The sequence below is a fragment of the Drosophila takahashii genome, unplaced genomic scaffold (genome assembly GCF_030179915.1).
Source record: "Drosophila takahashii strain IR98-3 E-12201 unplaced genomic scaffold, DtakHiC1v2 scaffold_22, whole genome shotgun sequence".
In the NCBI taxonomy this organism is placed as follows: Eukaryota; Metazoa; Arthropoda; class Insecta; order Diptera; family Drosophilidae; genus Drosophila; species Drosophila takahashii.
The window spans coordinates 2,215-24,555 of NW_027221702.1; the positions used below are offsets into that span (position 1 = coordinate 2,215).

The following is a 22,341-nucleotide window of genomic DNA, read 5'->3' on the forward strand; positions in this document are numbered from 1 at the left end:
TGTATGTTCGGACTTAGAATATTTTTATACACGTCACTAATAGGATGACGATTCAGTTGGCTACCTTAAGAGGTACATATACTTGCATATGTCTCTTACTTGTATGTTCGGACTTAGAATATTTGTATACACGTCACTAATAGGATGACGATTCAGTTGGCTACCTTAAGAAGTACATATACTTGCATATGTCTCTTATTTGCATGTTCGGACTTAGAATATTTTTATACGCGTCACTAATAGGATGACGATACATATGGCTACCATTGTTAAATATATTTAAATAAAATTTATTTAAATATAATTATTATTTTATATATATATATTTTATATATATATATATTCTGACTTAAAAAAGCCAAACAAAATAAACACAATTAAATTTATGTTTATTATCGAATCATCAAGCAAAGGATAAGCTTCAGTGGATCGCAGTATGGCAGCTGCTCAACCACTTACAACACCTTGCCTGTTACAAAAGTCGTTTACAATTGATTCTAGGCTTTGTCATTGTATTAAATAATGCTTTTATATGTAACTAGCGCGGCATCAGGTGATCGAAGATCCTCCCAATTTACTATGTTACAAATTACATTGGCATCACATCCATTGTCGTTTATAAAGTAAATTATAAACTTTAAATGGTTTAGAAGCCATACAATGCAAATTGCCCCTTATTTATCATTGCAGTCCAGCACGGATACGACCTTAGAGGCGTTCAGGCATAATCCAACGGACGTAGCGTCATACCACTGTTCGCTCGAACAAGTATTGTGCCATTGGTCCGTACCTGCGGTTCCTCTCGTACTACGCAGGAATGCTGTCGCAACAACGTTTTGTCATTAGTAGGGTAAAACTAACCTGTCTCACGACGGTCTAAACCCAGCTCACGTTCCCTTGCATGGGTGAACAATCCAACGCTTGGTGAATTTTGCTTCACAATGATAGGAAGAGCCGACATCGAAGGATCAAAAAGCGACGTCGCTATGAACGCTTGGCCGCCACAAGCCAGTTATCCCTATGGTAACTTTTCTGACACCTCTTGTTAAAAACTCTTTAAACCAAAAGGATCGATAGGCCGAGCTTTTGCTGTCCCTGTGTGTACTGAACACCGAGATCAAGTCAGCATTTGCCCTTTTGCTCTATGTGTGGTTTCTGTCCGCACTGAGCTGGCCTTGGGACACCTCCGTTATTATTTGAGAGATGTACCGCCCCAGTCAAACTCCCTACCTGGCAATGTCCTTGAATTGGATCATACCTGAGTAATTGGAGTTATACCAAATTTTCAAATCAAAAATACATAAATGCACCGTTTTATTAAAGAATTTGTTTGCGATTATATAACAAACTCGTGATACTTTGATCAAGAAGCTTGCATCAAAACCCAATACCATAAGATATAATAAATATATCCGTATAATGGCTAGGAAATGATACACGTTCCATTTAATCAAGTAAGTAAGGAAACAATAAGAGTAGTGGTATTTCATTGACGATACCAAACCGAAGTCTAATATCTCCCACTTATTCTACACCTCTTATGTCTCCTTACACTGCCAGATTAGAGTCAAGCTCAAAAGGGTCTTCTTTCCCCGCTAATTATTCCAAGCCCGTTCCCTTGGCTGTGGTTTCGCTAGATAGTAGATAGGGACAGTAGGAATCTCGTTAATCCATTCATGCGCGTCACTAATTAGATGACGAGGCATTTGGCTACCTTAAGAGAGTCATAGTTACTCCCGCCGTTGACCCGCGCTTACTTGAATTTCTTCACTTTGACATTCAGAGCACTGGGCAGAAATCACATTGTGTCAACACCCGCTAGGGCCATCACAATGCTTTGTTTTAATTAGACAGTCGGATTCCCCAAGTCCGTGCCAGTTCTGAATTGATTGTTAATTGATAATCGTTATAATTAATAAGAACTAATTGGTTTGACCCAATTAGTATTCTTAAATTTTAGCAAGAAAGTTCCACAATTGGCTACGTAACTAACTATCCGGGGAACAAGTAACTAACATAAATGCTAGAAACTCTATTTACCCAGAACGAGCACATAAACCATGTTATTGTTTCCCAATCAAGCCCGACTATCTCAATCTTCAGAGCCAATCCTTATCCCGAAGTTACGGATCTAATTTGCCGACTTCCCTTACCTACATTATTCTATCGACTAGAGACTCTTCACCTTGGAGACCAGCTGCGGATATTGGTACGGCCTGTTGAGAAGTTTGCGTGTCCCCACCATAAATTTTCAAGGTCCGAGGAGAAAATATCGACACAACAGTATATGTCATGCTCTTCTAGCCCATCTACCATATCTCTCTGCGAAAGACTTCCATGGTAGTACGGCTATAAAACAGAAAAGAAAACTCTTCCGATATCTCTCGACGGCTTCTTTATGGTCGTTCCTGTTGCCAGGATGAGCACGAGGCCCATATTTAATAACAAACGGATACTCAACAGGTTACGGAATTGGAACCGTATTCCCTTTCGTTCAAAATTATTCAAGTATATTATATTAGCTTGATTTGTATATATTGCGTTTTTGGTTTTACTTGAAAATTTTCGGCTTTCGCCTTGAACTTAGGACCGACTAACTCGTGATCAACCACTGTTCACACGAAACCCTTCTCCACTTCAGTCCTCCAAGGTCTCATTCGATTATTTGCTACTACCACCAAGATCTGTACCAATGGCAGCTCCATGCAGGCTTACGCCAAACACTTCTACGCATACCATTGTACCTTCCTACTCACTAAAGTTTCAAAATTTATATCACAAGTAATATAAATCATCTACTTTAGCGGTAATGTATAGGTATACAACTTAAGCGCCATCCATTTTAAGGGCTAGTTGCTTCGGCAGGTGAGTTGTTACACACTCCTTAGCGGATTTCGACTTCCATGATCACCGTCCTGCTGTTTTAAGCAACCAACGCCTTTCATGGTATCTGCATGAGTTGTTAATTTGGGCACCGTAACATTACGTTTGGTTCATCCCACAGCGCCAGTTCTGCTTACCAAAAGTGGCCCACTGGGCACATTATATCATAACCTTAAACTTCATATCAAGAAAGTTAAGGTTCTTACCCATTTAAAGTTTGAGAATAGGTTAAGATCGTTTCGACCCTAAGGCCTCTAATCATTCGCTTTACCAGATAAGATTATTTTATATAATATTAAAATGCACCAGCTATCCTGAGGGAAACTTCGGAAGGAACCAGCTACTAGATGGTTCGATTGGTCTTTCGCCCCTATACTCAATTCTGACAATCGATTTGCACGTCAGAACTGTTTCGGTCTTCCATCAGGGTTTCCCCTGACTTCAACCTGATCAAGTATAGTTCACCATCTTTCGGGTCACAGCATATATGCTCAAGGTACGTTCCAGTTAGAGGCATAAATAATATAAATATCATTATACATAACTATATAGAACGCCCCGGGATTGTGTTAATTAGCTATAAATAGTTAAAAAACTAATCCCATTATTAGTCAAGTTAATTACGCTATTAGGTTTATATCCCAATAACTTGCACATATGTTAGACTCCTTGGTCCGTGTTTCAAGACGGGTCCCGAAGGTATCCTGAATCTTTCGCATTGTTAATCCTACAAGTGCATATAATAAACACAAAAATCAATGATAATCATGCCATTATATAATTCCGAAAAATTAACGCACTGTATTCATATAAATCTATCAGCACTTTATCAAATTAATAACATTTATTCTGTGTTAAAATGCAAGCAATTTAATTTGAATAAACTATAAGTTATATTTTATGATAAATTTGGTATGCTAATAGATTACAATGTCCTTATATGGAAAAAATGCACACTATTATCATAATATTGTTTAAATATTACAATTTTAATGATGAATTTTCCATAACGGATATTCAGGTTCATCGGGCTTAACCTCTAAGCAGTTTCACGTACTGTTTAACTCTCTATTCAGAGTTCTTTTCAACTTTCCCTCACGGTACTTGTTTACTATCGGTCTCATGGTTATATTTAGTTTTAGATGGAGTTTACCACCCACTTAGTGCTGCACTATCAAGCAACACGACTCTTTGGAAACATCATCTAGTAATCATTAACGTTATACGGGCCTGGCACCCTCTATGGGTAAATGGCCTCATTTAAGAAGGACTTAAATCGTTAATTTCTCATACTAGAATATTGACGCTCCATACACTGCATCTCACATTTGCCATATAGACAAAGTGACTTAGTGCTGAACTGATTTCTTTTCGCTCGCCGCTACTAAGAAAATCCTTGTTAGTTTCTTTTCCTCCCCTAATTAATATGCTTAAATTCAGGGGGTAGTCCCATATGAGTTGAGGTTGTATATAACTTTTATTTGCAATTAATTCTTTATATATAATGATAAAACATTTTATTAAATTCGTTTAAAGCTGACGTATATATATATTAATGGCATTTATTTGTAACGAATTAACGAAGAATAATAATATTGTCAACGTTTTTCATATTTCAAATCATTAATAAGAGACAATTCTAGGTAATATTTTATGCTAGACATTTCTCAGTATTATTTGATTGAAAAAGAAAATATTCCTCTTCGTTTTTCTCAAAGTTTAATTAGTATTGTGAGATAATGTTTTTCATATATTTGTTAATATTATGAATAAAATAATTAAATTATTTTTATCCAATAATATACCATATGCTTATAAAATTTTATTATAAAATTTGTATAAACAACTTAATTAGCATAGTCTTACAACCCTCAACCATATGTAGTCCAAGCAGCACTATAAAATTAATTAAAGTACATAACAGCATGGACTGCGATATGCGTTCAAAATGTCGATGTTCATGTGTCCTGCAGTTCACACGATGACGCACAGTTTGCTGCGTTCTTCATCGACCCATGAGCCGAGTGATCCACCGCTTAGAGTTTTATAATATTGGTTTTAAATTTGGTCAAATATGTTTTTATTGAAAGAAATTAAAAATACACCATTTTACTGGCATATATCAATTCCTTCAATAAATGTATTTATATACCTAAAATAAATGCTGCGAAATGTCTTAGTTTTATATAAACAATATATATCAAAGTATTATTTGTAATGGCATTTGTTTGTTAATATATATTGATAATTTTATATAAAACATTAACCTGAAACCAGGTACAACATTGTATATTTTAGGTTGTTGCATTATCCAATGTATGATCATCATCAAATTAGTTGGCCAATACATCTCGCAACGCGTGTATATTATGGTCCATATACACACAAAAGTTTATAATAAATATATAAAATATATTTTATTATATTAATAATTCGATTTGCTTGTTCGAATTTTATGTTTGTTTCTATTTAATTTATTTGTAATAATATTATATTATTACAATATTTCGATTTGCTTGTTCGAAATTTATTTGATCTTTTACTTTTAAGATCATATTTTTGGTATAATTATTATTATAATTATTATGTATATATATATATATATTGGTAATTTGTATTAAATTTGTATTAACAAATTTTTTTATTAACGGTAAGGATATTATACAATAATGATCCTTCCGCAGGTTCACCTACGGAAACCTTGTTACGACTTTTACTTCCTCTAAATAATCAAGTTCGGTCAACTTTTGCGAAACAACCGTAACACACAAGGCGTCACAGTGATCACGTCCGGAGACCTCACTAAATAATTCAATCGGTAGTAGCGACGGGCGGTGTGTACAAAGGGCAGGGACGTAATCAATGCGAGTTAATGACTCACACTTACTGGGAATTCCAAGTTCATGTGAACAGTTTCAGTTCACAATCCCAAGCATGAAAGTGGTTCAGCGGTTTACCCGGACCTCTCGGTCTAGGAAATACACGTTGATACTTTCATTGTAGCGCGCGTGCAGCCCAGGACATCTAAGGGCATCACAGACCTGTTATTGCTCAATCTCATTATTGCTAGACGCAATTTGTCCATTTAAGAAGCTAGTGTCCTTATAATGGGACAAACCAACAGGTACGGCTCCACTTATATAAACACATTCAAACACAATAAACATTTTACTGCCACCATGAATGAAGGCTATATAAGCTTCAACACCATAATCCTGAAGATATCTATTTAATATATTTGAGTCTCGTTCGTTATCGGAATTAACCAGACAAATCACTCCACGAACTAAGAACGGCCATGCACCACCACCCATAGATTCGAGAAAGAGCTATCAATCTGTCTTACACACTTATGTTCGGACCTGGTAAGTTTTCCCGTGTTGAGTCAAATTAAGCCGCAGGCTCCACTCCTGGTGGTGCCCTTCCGTCAATTCCTTTAAGTTTCAGCTTTGCAACCATACTTCCCCCGGAGCCCAAAAGCTTTGGTTTCCCGGGAAGCGACTGAGAGAGCCATAAAAGTAGCTACACCCAATTGCTAGCTGGCATCGTTTATGGTTAGAACTAGGGCGGTATCTGATCGCCTTCGAACCTCTAACTTTCGTTCTTGATTAATGAAAACATCTTTGGCAAATGCTTTCGCTTAAGTTAGTCTTACGACGGTCCAAGAATTTCACCTCTCGCGTCGTAATACTAATGCCCCCAAACTGCTTCTATTAATCATTACCTCTTGATCTGAAAACCAATGAAAGCAGAACAGAGGTCTTATTTCATTATCCCATGCACAGAATATTCAGGCATTTGAAGCCTGCTTTAAGCACTCTAATTTGTTCAAAGTAATTGTACCGGCCCACAATAACACTCGTTTAAGAGCACTAATGCAGGTTTTTAAATAGGAGGAACATATGAAAAAATACAAGTATTTAAACACATATAAGAACTCCACCGGTAATACGCTTACATACATAAAGGTATAGTACTAACCACAATTGTAAGTTGTACTACCCGTATGAAGCACAAGTTCAACTACGAACGTTTTAACCGCAACAACTTTAATATACGCTATTGGAGCTGGAATTACCGCGGCTGCTGGCACCAGACTTGCCCTCCAATTGGTCCTTGTTAAAGGATTTAAAGTGTACTCATTCCAATTACAGGGCCTCGGATATGAGTCCTGTATTGTTATTTTTCGTCACTACCTCCCCGAGCTGGGAGTGGGTAATTTACGCGCCTGCTGCCTTCCTTAGATGTGGTAGCCGTTTCTCAGGCTCCCTCTCCGGAATCGAACCCTGATTCCCCGTTACCCGTTGCAACCATGGTAGTCCTAGATACTACCATCAAAAGTTGATAGGGCAGACATTTGAAAGATCTGTCGTCGGTACAAGACCATACGATCTGCATGTTATCTAGAGTTCAACCAATATAACGATCTTGCGATCGCTTGGTTTTAGCCTAATAAAAGCACATGTCCCATAAGGTTCATGTTTTAATTGCATGTATTAGCTCTAGAATTACCACAGTTATCCAAGTAACTGTTAACGATCTAAGGAACCATAACTGATATAATGAGCCTTTTGCGGTTTCACTTTTAATTCGTGTGTACTTAGACATGCATGGCTTAATCTTTGAGACAAGCATATAACTACTGGCAGGATCAACCAGAATAATGTTTTCGTTCATATTTCATTCATATTTTTTGAATAGAAATTAGTAATATAAATATAATAGATTTTATTTCCATATTATATGTTCGTTTTTTCTTAAATATTGATTTTAATTCAATATTTTTTTTTTGCTTTGTGAAATAATTCTATTTTAATTCGAATACGGCCATTTTTATATGGCATTCGTATACGTTCTTTAATTTTTACTTGTTTCGCCACTAATATAACAAGTTTATAATTGATGTTAAAGAAAAAGTACAACTTTTTTATAACACAATTTTCAATATATATTGTTCTTTCTATAAGTTTTTATTATATTATATATACATATTTCATTCTAAAATATCATTTTTGTTCAACATACATAATTATTGTATCCACACATGTACAATTTTTGTTTAACCAATATAAATATTGAGTTAAATCATTTGCATTTTGATGATAAATTTAAAATTTATCTTTTCCATATAACTCTCTGGTAATATATGATATAAAACCGAGCGCATATGAAATTATTTTGATCACTAATATTGCAATTATATTTTATTATAATGCTTTTTGTAAACACATTGTACCGGCAAGCGATACTCTGTGCCCAAACGACAGGGGATATAATAATTTAATATAAATTATCATATATACCTGCCACCAAAGATTAACGATAAAAGTCGGAAACAATTTGTTATTCTATATATAATAGAAACTTGACCTCTGTTTCACCTTATTATCATGGGTTTATAATATTAACCGCGTAGCCAAGTCTTAATTTCATTTAAGAAACAAATTTATACGGATAATATTTTGATTTTAATATATGTTGTTCTATTGATAACAAAAGTATATATTATAATATATTTTGTTCAATAGTAGATGGACTACTTACTGTACCATCCTTATTTTTTATTATTATTGATATACATTATATTGACAACAGCATATGATATTCATATGGTTTGTTCAATAATTAATTGGTGGACAACCACTGACCATCCTATAGTAGTTTTTGGCCACGACGTCTAAATATCGAAATTATTTAATTCCGTTTGCCACCCATACGATAGATATTAACTATCTATAATAATAATGTGTACGCATAAAATATTATATGTATATATATAGACCAACAGACAAGCACTTCACCCTATAGTAGTTTTTGGCCACGACGTCTATATATCGGGCATATTTAATTCTCTTTGCCACCCAACCAAAGATATTCACTTTTTTATATAAAGTATTATTTGATCATATTAATATAACCAATTATTTCTGCCATATTCATATAATTTCTTTATGAATTATTTTTTGGTCATATCCATATAATCTATATGCCGTATCCATATAATGAATACGGCATATCCATACAACTAGCCATATTTGTATGTCAATGTATATTTTATTATACATTTTTTTTCTTTATACATATAATATGGTATTTCCATATCGCTATAATTGAATTATATGTATAAGATATCATTTATATATAGCATTGCCAAAATAATATGATAAACATAAATTTTGAACAATACGGCCGGTCGGCGAGCACTGCCTCCCTATATATGTTTTTGGCCACGACGTCTAAATATTGGGTATTTTTCGTACTGCGGCCCCGGTGTATGTAAATTGGGCATATTTCGTACTGATGCCAACATATCTATATGACTCATTATTTTCTTCCATATCAATATAACTTCTTTTATTTCCATATTCAAGTAATTTCTTTATTTGCCATATCAATATAAAATATTTTTTGGTCATATTTATATAATCTATATGCCGTATCCATATAATGAATACGGCATATCCATACAACTAGCCATATTTGTATGTCAATGTATATTTTATTATACATTTTTTTTTCTTTATACATATAATATGGTATTTCCATATCGCTATAATTGAATTATATGTATAAGATATCATTTATATATAGCATTGCCAAAATAATATGATAAACATAAATTTTGAACAATACGGCCGGTCGGCGAGCACTGCCTCCCTATATATGTTTTTGGCCACGACGTCTAAATATTGGGTATTTTTCGTACTGCGGCCCCGGTGTATGTAAATTGGGCATATTTCGTACTGATGCCAACATATCTATATGACTCATTATTTTCTTCCATATCAATATAACTTCTTTTATTTCCATATTCAAGTAATTTCTTTATTTGCCATATCAATATAAAATATTTTTTGGTCATATTTATATAATCTATATGCCGTATCCATATAATGAATACGGCATATCCATACAACTAGCCATATTTGTATGTCAATGTATATTTTATTATACATTTTTTTTCTTTATACATATAATATGGTATTTCCATATCGCTATAATTGAATTATATGTATAAGATATCATTTATATATAGCATTGCCAAAATAATATGATAAACATAAATTTTGAACAATACGGCCGGTCGGCGAGCACTGCCTCCCTATATATGTTTTTGGCCACGACGTCTAAATATTGGGTATTTTTCGTACTGCGGCCCCGGTATATGTAAATTGGGCATATTTCGTACTGATGCCAACATATCTATATGACTCATTATTTTCTTCCATATCAATATAACTTCTTTTATTTCCATATTCAAGTAATTTCTTTATTTGCCATATCAATATAAAATATTTTTTGGTCATATTTATATAATCTATATGCCGTATCCATATAATGAATACGGCATATCCATACAACTAGCCATATTTGTATGTCAATGTATATTTTATTATACATTTTTTTTCTTTATACATATAATATGGTATTTCCATATTGCTATAATTGAATTATATGTATAAGATATCATTTATATATAGCATTGCCAAAATAATATGATAAACATAAATTTTGAACAATACGGCCGGTCGGCGAGCACTGCCTCCCTATATATGTTTTTGGCCACGACGTCTAAATATTGGGTATTTTTCGTACTGCGGCCCCGGTGTATGTAAATTGGGCATATTTCGTACTGATGCCAACATATCTATATGACTCATTATTTTCTTCCATATCAATATAACTTCTTTTATTTCCATATTCAAGTAATTTCTTTATTTGCCATATCAATATAAAATATTTTTTGGTCATATTTATATAATCTATATGCCGTATCCATATAATGAATACGGCATATCCATACAACTAGCCATATTTGTATGTCAATGTATATTTTATTATACATTTTTTTGTTTTTATACATATAATATGGTATTTCCATATCGCTATAATTGAATTATATGTATAAGATATCATTTATATATAGCATTGCCAAAATAATATGATAAACATAAATTTTGAACAATACGGCCGGTCGGCGAGCACTGCCTCCCTATATATGTTTTTGGCCACGACGTCTAAATATTGGGTATTTATCGTACTGCGGCTCCGGTGTATGTAAATTGGGCATATTTCGTACTGATGCCACCATATCCATATAACTTATTTTTTGTTCTATATCTATATAATTAATTTTTTTTCCATACCTATAACTATTAAACTAATTTTTTTCCATATCCATATTTGAACTTATTATTTTTCCCATATCCATATAACTCGTTTTTTCCATATTGTAGTGTTCAGTTTAGGACAAGAAGCGATGCCAAAGTCTATAAGACTCTTTCTATCACTTTGGCCACATGATGTTGGTTCTGACTCACTATTAAAAAGGAACTGGGATCGACGGTGCGCATTCTAGCGGTGCTCGGGTCCAGCTCGTCGGATTGGTCGGGGTCCTTTCTCTCCCAGTTACCTAAGTTTACTAACACAAATCAATGTTTAATGCGCTGATCACAAAAAAAAAAAACAAAATAGAATAATTAATATTGAGTTTACGTTAATATCCTAGGCTGCGCCGACACGCATTTGAATGAATTGGTAGATTAGAGAAGATTTATATCCGGTGAAGGGATCAAAGATGTTAGTTGTTCCCTATCTCTACCCACCCAACCATGGCAACTTATTTAATTCAGGCGTTGCCTCAATACACAGATTATTGTTCTACTACTGAAGTTTGTGTGAGATAAGCATAAGTACTCGACCGACAGAGATATAAATAATTTAAGCCATCATGATCATTTTCACAATTAGGTACAGAGATTCCATTTTAATTTCAATAACAAATCAAAAGAGTAACAATTATTTTACATTTAACATTAATCACCTATATACCTTTCTTCACTTGTTGTTTTCAATTGGTAAATAATTACTTGGGGCTTGTGGTGGAATATATAGTTTCAAATCAATATATATATATATAATTGGTGTATTACAAGAAGTAAGCATGCATTCTTGTATTGTAATACTCACAGATGTTTAAATCATATGCATCGATGTATCGTTGGGCCCAAGATGATTCCGATGTTTATGTATATGCTCTGTATAATCGTAGATATTTAAGAATTTAAGTTATATGTATATAAAGAGAAATATTCCAAGCTTCCCAAATTCATATTGCTCACTGTACTTATAGATTTTAGTTATAGATAATTATGTAGTTAATCATAATCAAAACAAATTATATTAATACATGGCAATAAGCAAATATAAGCTACTTTAAGTAGGTTTTCTTTTATAATTTTAACAAATTTTAATCGCAACGAAGTTGATCAAACTGCGGCAGTGTGGAAACTTAACACAAGAGTTCCACGGAACGAGAATCAAGACAGATGTATGAATTTGAGCAGGTATTTGAATTCAGTTATGACGCTGCAATACGTTTTGGGGCACTTGTCAGCCTGCACCGGTTTTTTTCATTTGAGACCGGGACAGGGAAAGGGTTCCTTATAGGGGTGAATCCAGCTAATCGCTACAATTGCCTATAATCTCGTGTAGTCGTAGGCGTAGAAGGGTAGCTAGTTCTTGGCGACTGAAGCTGTAGCGGTTGCGTAATCCGTATTCCCACGTGTCTGCACTGACTATGCCGGTGGGCGGCAGCTTCGCCGTAGACAATTGAGGGTTTTCCAAGCTGGTTCACAAATTTTCTAGGATCGAATTAGCCACTTTGCTGGGGGCTGGACGGTGGACGATTCCCGCGATCGCTCCGAATCGTTGATTTCGAAATTTACGCCTTCTGAATTTTTCACTCGAGTTTTTGGTAGTTCCCTGTTTTAATTTGGCGCACTATTAATTGGTGGTTAATCTAAATTCACTTTTGTTAAAGCTTACGTGAACTCCACGTGGGTAACCTTGGTAATTTTCACTTGAAGTACAAACACTGCCGTTGACAAAAGAATATACGTGTGTATAGTTCAAGGCATATAAGTGGAATGATTGCACGTGAACATTTTCTGGAGTCTGTACTTCCAATAATCTATGCTGACCAAAAGCTTTATCATAGCGGTAGTATCGGATGATCTACGCGGTCTCTGTCATTCTACCAGCTACCGACAAACTGCATAGCGAGGGCAGACCGAAATGTTTGTAAATTTATGTACCTAAGTTGGACACTACAATATCCACACTAGAATTTAGTATTTATCCCATATCCATATAAATCATTATTTACCATATCAATATAAATAATATTTTTCCATATTCATACTAGAACTTATTATTTCTTTAATATTCATATAACTCAATATTTTTTCATATCCATACTAGAACTTATTCTTTTTCCCATATCCATACTAGAACTTATAAATTTTCCCATATTCATATAACTAATTTTTTTCATATCCATACTAGAACAATATATTTTACACATTTCTCTACAACTCATTTTATTGCATATCCATACTAGAACTTATTATTTCTTAAATATCCATATAACTTAATATTTTTCCATATCCATACCAGAACTTTTTATTTTTCCCATATCCATAGAACTAATTTTTTTCATATCCATACTAGAACCTAATTTTCTTCCTATATCCATATAACTTATTATTTACTATTACAATATAATTAATTTTTTCCATATCCATACTAGAGCTTATTATCTCTTCAATATCCATAAAACTCAATATTTTTTCATATCCATACTAGAACTGATTATTTTTCCCATATCCATACTAGAACTCAGTATTCTTCCCATATCCATACTACAACTTAGTATTTTTCCCATATGCATATAACTCATTATTTAGCATATCAATATAACTAATTTTTTTCCATATCCATACTAGAACTCAGTATTCTTCCCATATCCATACTACAACTTAGTATTTTTCCCATATGCATATAACTCATTATTTAGCATATCAATATAACTAATTTTTTTCCATATCCATACTAGAACTTATTATTTCTTTAATATCCATATAACTCAATATTTTTTTATATCCATACTAGAACTTATTATTTTTCCCATATCCAGACTACTACTTAGAAATTTTCCCATATTCATATAACTAATTTTTTTCATATCCATACTAGAACATTTAATTTTTTGCCATATCTATATAACTCATTTTATTCCATATCCATACTAGAACTTATTATTTCTTTAATATCCATATAACTCAATATTTTTTCATATCCATACTAGAACTTATCATTTTTCCCATATTCATATAACTCATTTTTCCATATCCATACTAGAACTCTGTATTCTTTTCCATATCCATATAACTCATTTTTTTTTCATATCCATACTAGAACTTATTATTTTTCCCATATCCACATAACTCATTTTTTTCATATCCATACTAGAACTTGTTATTTTTCCCATATCCATATAACTCATTTTTTTCATATCCATACTAGAACTTAATATTATTTTCATATCCATATAACTCATGTTTGGACTTGGAATATTTTTATACACGTCACTAATAGGATGACGATTCAATCATCTATTTTAAGAGGAACATTGACTTGCATATGTCTTTACTTGCATGTTCGGACTTAGAATATTTTTATACACGTCACTAATAGGATGACGATTCAGTTGGCTACCTTAAGAGGTACATATACTTGCATATGTCTCTTACTTGTATGTTCGGACTTAGAATATTTTTATACACGTCACTAATAGGATGACGATTCAGTTGGCTACCTTAAGAGGTACATATACTTGCATATGTCTCTTATTTGCATGTTCGGACTTAGAATATTTTTATACGCGTCACTAATAGGATGACGATTCAGTTGGCTACCTTAAGAGGTACATATACTTGCATATGTCTCTTATTTGCATGTTCGGACTTAGAATATTTGTATACGCGTCACTAATAGGATGACGATTCAGTTGGCTACCTTAAGAGGTACATATACTTGCATATGTCTCTTACTTGTATGTTCGGACTTAGAATATTTGTATACACGTCACTAATAGGATGACGATTCAGTTGGCTACCTTAAGAAGTACATATACTTGCATATGTCTCTTATTTGCATGTTCGGACTTAGAATATTTGTATACGCGTCACTAATAGGATGACGATTCAGTTGGCTACCTTAAGAGGTACATATACTTGCATATGTCTCTTACTTGTATGTTCGGACTTAGAATATTTTTATACGCGTCACTAATAGGATGACGATACATATGGCTACCATTGTTAAATATATTTAAATAAAATTTATTTAAATATAATTATTATTTTATATATATATATTTTATATATATATATATATTCTGACTTAAAAAGCCAAACAAATAAACACAATTAAATTTATGTTTATTATCGAATCATCAAGCAAAGGATAAGCTTCAGTGGATCGCAGTATGGCAGCTGCTCAACCACTTACAACACCTTGCCTGTTACAAAAGTCGTTTACAATTGATTCTAGGCTTTGTCATTGTATTAAATAATGCTTTTATATGTAACTAGCGCGGCATCAGGTGATCGAAGATCCTCCCAATTTACTATGTTACAAATTACATTGGCATCACATCCATTGTCGTTTATAAAGTAAATTATAAACTTTAAATGGTTTAGAAGCCATACAATGCAAATTGCCCCTTATTTATCATTGCAGTCCAGCACGGATACGACCTTAGAGGCGTTCAGGCATAATCCAACGGACGTAGCGTCATACCACTGTTCGCTCGAACAAGTATTGTGCCATTGGTCCGTACCTGCGGTTCCTCTCGTACTACGCAGGAATGCTGTCGCAACAACGTTTTGTCATTAGTAGGGTAAAACTAACCTGTCTCACGACGGTCTAAACCCAGCTCACGTTCCCTTGCATGGGTGAACAATCCAACGCTTGGTGAATTTTGCTTCACAATGATAGGAAGAGCCGACATCGAAGGATCAAAAAGCGACGTCGCTATGAACGCTTGGCCGCCACAAGCCAGTTATCCCTATGGTAACTTTTCTGACACCTCTTGTTAAAACTCTTTAACCCAAAAGGATCGATAGGCCGAGCTTTTGCTGTCCCTGTGTGTACTGAACACCGAGATCAAGTCAGCATTTGCCCTTTTGCTCTATGTGTGGTTTCTGTCCGCACTGAGCTGGCCTTGGGACACCTCCGTTATTATTTGAGAGATGTACCGCCCCAGTCAAACTCCCTACCTGGCAATGTCCTTGAATTGGATCATACCTGAGTAATTGGAGTTATACCAAATTTTCAAATCAAAAATACATAAATGCACCGTTTTATTAAAGAATTTGTTTGCGATTATATAACAAACTCGTGATACTTTGATCAAGAAGCTTGCATCAAAACCCAATACCATAAGATATAATAAATATATCCGTATAATGGCTAGGAAATGATACACGTTCCATTTAATCAAGTAAGTAAGGAAACAATAAGAGTAGTGGTATTTCATTGACGATACCAAACCGAAGTCTAATATCTCCCACTTATTCTACACCTCTTATGTCTCCTTACACTGCCAGATTAGAGTCAAGCTCAAAAGGGTCTTCTTTCCCCGCTAATTATTCCAAGCCCGTTCCCTTGGCTGTGGTTTCGCTAGATAGTAGATAGGGACAGTAGGAATCTCGTTAATCCATTCATGCGCGTCACTAATTAGATGACGAGGCATTTGGCTACCTTAAGAGAGTCATAGTTACTCCCGCCGTTGACCCGCGCTTACTTGAATTTCTTCACTTTGACATTCAGAGCACTGGGCAGAAATCACATTGTGTCAACACCCGCCAGGGCCATCACAATGCTTTGTTTTAATTAGACAGTCGGATTCCCCAAGTCCGTGCCAGTTCTGAATTGATTGTTAATTGATAATCGTTATAATTAATAAGAACTAATTGGTTTGACCCAATTAGTATTCTTAAAAATTTTAGCAAGAAAGTTCCACAATTGGCTACGTAACTAACTATCCGGGGAACAAGTAACTAACATAAATGCTAGAAACTCTATTTACCCAGAACGAGCACATAAACCATGTTATTGTTTCCCAATCAAGCCCGACTATCTCAATCTTCAGAGCCAATCCTTATCCCGAAGTTACGGATCTAATTTGCCGACTTCCCTTACCTACATTATTCTATCGACTAGAGACTCTTCACCTTGGAGACCAGCTGCGGATATTGGTACGGCCTGTTGAGAAGTTTGCGTGTCCCCACCATAAATTTTCAAGGTCCGAGGAGAAAATATCGACACAACAGTATATGTCATGCTCTTCTAGCCCATCTACCATATCTCTCTGCGAAAGACTTCCATGGTAGTACGGCTATAAAACAGAAAAGAAAACTCTTCCGATATCTCTCGACGGCTTCTTTATGGTCGTTCCTGTTGCCAGGATGAGCACGAGGCCCATATTTAATAACAAACGGATACTCAACAGGTTACGGAATTGGAACCGTATTCCCTTTCGTTCAAAATTATTCAAGTATATTATATTAGCTTGATTTGTATATATTGCGTTTTTGGTTTTACTTGAAAATTTTCGGCTTTCGCCTTGAACTTAGGACCGACTAACTCGTGATCAACCACTGTTCACACGAAACCCTTCTCCACTTCAGTCCTCCAAGGTCTCATTCGATTATTTGCTACTACCACCAAGATCTGTACCAATGGCAGCTCCATGCAGGCTTACGCCAAACACTTCTACGCATACCATTGTACCTTCCTACTCACTAAAGTTTCAAAATTTATATCACAAGTAATATAAATCATCTACTTTAGCGGTAATGTATAGGTATACAACTTAAGCGCCATCCATTTTAAGGGCTAGTTGCTTCGGCAGGTGAGTTGTTACACACTCCTTAGCGGATTTCGACTTCCATGATCACCGTCCTGCTGTTTTAAGCAACCAACGCCTTTCATGGTATCTGCATGAGTTGTTAATTTGGGCACCGTAACATTACGTTTGGTTCATCCCACAGCGCCAGTTCTGCTTACCAAAAGTGGCCCACTGGGCACATTATATCATAACCTTAAACTTCATATCAAGAAAGTTAAGGTTCTTACCCATTTAAAGTTTGAGAATAGGTTAAGATCGTTTCGACCCTAAGGCCTCTAATCATTCGCTTTACCAGATAAGATTATTTATATAATATTAAAATGCACCAGCTATCCTGAGGGAAACTTCGGAAGGAACCAGCTACTAGATGGTTCGATTGGTCTTTCGCCCCTATACTCAATTCTGACAATCGATTTGCACGTCAGAACTGTTTCGGTCTTCCATCAGGGTTTCCCCTGACTTCAACCTGATCAAGTATAGTTCACCATCTTTCGGGTCACAGCATATATGCTCAAGGTACGTTCCAGTTACAGCAAAAAATAAAATAAAAATAATAATCCATAACTATATAGAACGCCCCGGGATTGTGTTAATTAGCTATAAATAGTTAAAAAACTAATCCCATTATTAGTCAAGTTAATTACGCTATTAGGTTTATATCCCAATAACTTGCACATATGTTAGACTCCTTGGTCCGTGTTTCAAGACGGGTCCCGAAGGTATCCTGAATCTTTCGCATTGTTAATCCTACAAGTGCATATAATAAACACAAAAATCAATGATAATCATGCCATTATATAATTCCGAAAATTAACGCACTGTATTCATATAAATCTATCAGCACTTTATCAAATTAATAACATTTATTCTGTGTTAAAATGCAAGCAATTTAATTTGAATAAACTATAAGTTATATTTTATGATAAATTTGGTATGCTAATAGATTACAATGTCCTTATATGGAAAAAATGCACACTATTATCATAATATTGTTTAAATATTACAATTTTAATGATGAATTTTCCATAACGGATATTCAGGTTCATCGGGCTTAACCTCTAAGCAGTTTCACGTACTGTTTAACTCTCTATTCAGAGTTCTTTTCAACTTTCCCTCACGGTACTTGTTTACTATCGGTCTCATGGTTATATTTAGTTTTAGATGGAGTTTACCACCCACTTAGTGCTGCACTATCAAGCAACACGACTCTTTGGGAAACATCATCTAGTAATCATTAACGTTATACGGGCCTGGCACCCTCTATGGGTAAATGGCCTCATTTAAGAAGGACTTAAATCGTTAATTTCTCATACTAGAATATTGACGCTCCATACACTGCATCTCACATTTGCCATATAGACAAAGTGACTTAGTGCTGAACTGATTTCTTTTCGCTCGCCGCTACTAAGAAAATCCTTGTTAGTTTCTTTTCCTCCCCTAATTAATATGCTTAAATTCAGGGGGTAGTCCCATATATATGGATAAGGTAATTGCTTACATTTCGTTTTGTTTGCTTTAAATATTGTTTAAGCCATATCATAAAAAAGTTATATTATGGTAATTGTAGTCGTAAGTTAAGGAGATTATAAACTATTTCCATTTTCGTTCAAGAAGACACACGCGAGGCTATTCACACAAGGGTGAGTCGATTTTTAAGGTTTCAAAATAATTGACAAATCGGAGTGACATAAAGTAACACAAGAGGGGATATTTTAGTTTAAAGAACTAAACTATTTCCAATAAAAAACATATTTAAGAACTGTTCAATAAAACCTTGGTTCATTAAAATTAATAACATATTATTTAAATATACCGTGTGTTTTTATATCAAAATAAAAAAAGATAAACAGAGCCAGAACTCAGCGCTAAGCGATTTCTTAGGAAAACGTGACATTTTCCTTTTATTTAGTAGAGTAGAGCTTTTAATTCTTAAGAAACATAATATAATAAAAATATTATAAAATATACGAAAAACCAAAATCTTGGAGCATCAGAATCATACTAGTTATAACTCTTGACTAATCCTCATGAAATTAAAATTATATATTTAACTTATACTAACTAAAGAAGGATATGCGGATTACTTTTAGTCACTTCAATGAAACATAAAAGATGTTTAAGTCGACAACACCCTATTATACACATCCAGTTATGCTTCTGTTGGCGAAATTCAAATTGCGCCAACAGGAGCACTACTGTTAAATGGATCTTAAACACTTTCAGGGTTAGGAAACCGTTCACAACTTCATTAATGGCCGTTGGTGAGATCAACGCCTCCGCAGGCGCCTTCGCCGTCGAAGTGCTTGAGCTACCATTGCAGCCATTTGAAATACCATTTTTGGGTGTGCCTGGGAGCTTCAAGGACCTCAACGATTTCGTTGCGCGGCCAGGCCCACAACACTCTCCTCCTCATCCGAAGAGGCATCGGATAGCTGGCGGGGCGACAGGCGGCAACCGCGCTGAATATATTGCGACAAACCGATCCACGGAGGCCAGGATCAGGCGAGGAAAGGAGGCGAGGGCTTCAGCGGTCGCGACAAGTACTCCGGATGATATTGCGTGGCCACGAAATACGGATGGCCACTGAGCTCGATGATTTCCATCCTGGTCTTGTCCTCATCGGTGCCCACAAATCGCATGCCGTGCTCCTCCAGCCGCGGCACATACTTGGGATTAACCTCGTACCGATGCCGATGTCGCTCCTCCACCGTCTTGGGATTACCGTACAGCTGACGGATGACACTGGGACCCTCGGCGAAACAGTAGTTCGTTTGCCCAATCGCATGGTGCCACCCAATTGACCCGTGTGATGCTCCGGCATATCGATGACCAGGGCATTGGCTGTTTTCGGGTCGATTTCCGTGGTGTTGGCATCCTTAAGACCCAGTTTACTGCGGCAAACTCAATCACGGCCGCCTGCAGACCCAAACAGATGCCCAGCAACGGTTTACGATTCTCTCGCGCCCACTGACATGCTCTGATTTTGCCCTCCATGCCACGGGAACCGAAGCCACCGGGCACCAGGATGCCATCGCTTTCGCACAGCTTCTGCCACTCCTTGTGGTATTTGCTCGGCTCCGACTGCAGAGTTTCCTCCTCCAGCTGACAGGATTCAATGAAGACCAGCTCTAGTTTGCGGTTTACGGCCAGAGCGGCATGTTGCAGAGCTTCACCACGGAGGCGTACGAGTCCGTGAACTTGGTGTATTTGCCCACGACGGCAATGGTAACTTCGCGGCGAACGTTTTCCGTGCGGCGGGCCAAATCGCGCCATTGCTGAAGGCATTTGGTCCTCTTGCTCATGTCAATATCAGCTGCAGTCGCTCGTTGAGGTACGTCTATCACTCCATTCTGCTCCATCAGCAGCGGCACATGATAATGGAGTTCAAGTCATGGATGCATATCACCTGATCCGGAGTTGAGGTTGAGGTTGAGGTTGAGGTTGTATATAACTTTTATTTGCAATTTAATTCTTTATATATAATGATAAACATTTTATTAAATTCGTTTAAAGCTGACGTATATATATATTAATGGCATTTATTTGTAACGAATTAACGAAGAATAATAATATTGTCAACGTTTTTCATATTTCAATCATTAATAAGAGACAATTCTAGATAATATTTTTATGCTAGACATTTCTCAGTATTATTTGATTGAAAAAGAAAATATTCCTCTCGTTTTTCTCAAAGTTTAATTACTATTTGTGAGATAATGTTTTTCATATATTTGTTAATATTATGAATAAAATAATTAAATTATTTTTATCCAATAATATACCATATGCTTATAAAATTTTATTATAAATTTGTATAAACAACTTAATTAGCATAGTCTTACACCCTCAACCATATGTAGTCCAAGCAGCACTATAAAATTATTAAAGTACATAACAGCATGGACTGCGATATGCGTTCAAAATGTCGATGTTCATGTGTCCTGCAGTTCACACGATGACGCACAGTTTGCTGCGTTCTTCATCGACCCCATGAGCCGAGTGATCCACCGCTTAGAGTTTTATAATATTGGGTTTTAAATTTGGTCAAATATGTTGTTTATGAAAGAAATTAAAATACACCATTTTACTGGCATATATCAATTCCTTCAATAAATGTATTTATATACCTAAAATAAATGCTGCGAAATGTCTTAGTTTATATAAACAATATATATCAAGTATTATTTGTAATGGCATTTGTTTGTTATATATATTGATAATTTTTATAAAACATTAACCTGAAACCAGTACAGTACAACATTGTATATTTTTAGGTTGTTGCATTATCCAATGTATGATCATCATCAAATTAGTTGGCCAATACATCTCGCAACGCGTGTATATTATGGTCCATATACACACAAAAGTTTTTATAATAAATATATAAAATATATTTTATTATATTAATAATTCGATTTGCTTGTTCGAATTTTATGTTTGTTTCTATTTAATTTATTTGTAATATATTATATTATTACAATATTTCGATTGCTTGTTCGAAATTTATTGATCTTTTACTTTTAAGATCATATTTTTGGTATAATTATTATTATAATTATTATGTATATATATATATATATTGGTATTTGTATTAAATTTGTATTAACAAATTTTTTTATTAAACGGTAAGGATATTATACAATAATGATCCTTCCGCAGGTTCACCTACGGAAACCTTGTTACGACTTTTACTTCCTCTA

General features: G+C 35.0%; 1 long non-coding RNA gene, 5 other non-coding genes and 1 pseudogene across 6 annotated transcripts; all 7 read right to left on the reverse strand.

Moving 5' to 3' along the window:
• Positions 1-395: 395 nt before the first annotated feature.
• On the reverse strand, positions 396-4,350 carry LOC138914489 (large subunit ribosomal RNA). Its single transcript, XR_011420335.1, has one exon. It is a non-coding gene; the product is annotated as a large subunit ribosomal RNA (ribosomal RNA).
• Positions 4,351-4,748: 398 nt separating this feature from the next.
• LOC138914485 (5.8S ribosomal RNA) lies at positions 4,749-4,927 on the reverse strand. Its single transcript, XR_011420331.1, has one exon. It is a non-coding gene; the product is annotated as a 5.8S ribosomal RNA (ribosomal RNA).
• A 623-nt stretch (positions 4,928-5,550) lies between these two features.
• Positions 5,551-7,545, reverse strand: LOC138914488 (small subunit ribosomal RNA). Its single transcript, XR_011420334.1, has one exon. It is a non-coding gene; the product is annotated as a small subunit ribosomal RNA (ribosomal RNA).
• A 3,672-nt stretch (positions 7,546-11,217) lies between these two features.
• LOC138914483 (uncharacterized) lies at positions 11,218-12,460 on the reverse strand. Its single transcript, XR_011420330.1, has 3 exons — positions 12,262-12,460; positions 11,854-11,921; positions 11,218-11,305 (listed from the first exon to the last, which is right to left on the reverse strand). It is a non-coding gene; the product is annotated as an uncharacterized lncRNA (long non-coding RNA).
• A 2,713-nt stretch (positions 12,461-15,173) lies between these two features.
• Positions 15,174-19,128, reverse strand: LOC138914486 (large subunit ribosomal RNA). The gene has a single exon (XR_011420332.1). It is a non-coding gene; the product is annotated as a large subunit ribosomal RNA (ribosomal RNA).
• A 371-nt stretch (positions 19,129-19,499) lies between these two features.
• On the reverse strand, positions 19,500-21,092 carry LOC138914484 (CTP synthase-like; annotated as a pseudogene).
• A 389-nt stretch (positions 21,093-21,481) lies between these two features.
• Positions 21,482-21,660, reverse strand: LOC138914487 (5.8S ribosomal RNA). The gene has a single exon (XR_011420333.1). It is a non-coding gene; the product is annotated as a 5.8S ribosomal RNA (ribosomal RNA).
• Positions 21,661-22,341: the final 681 nt, after the last annotated feature.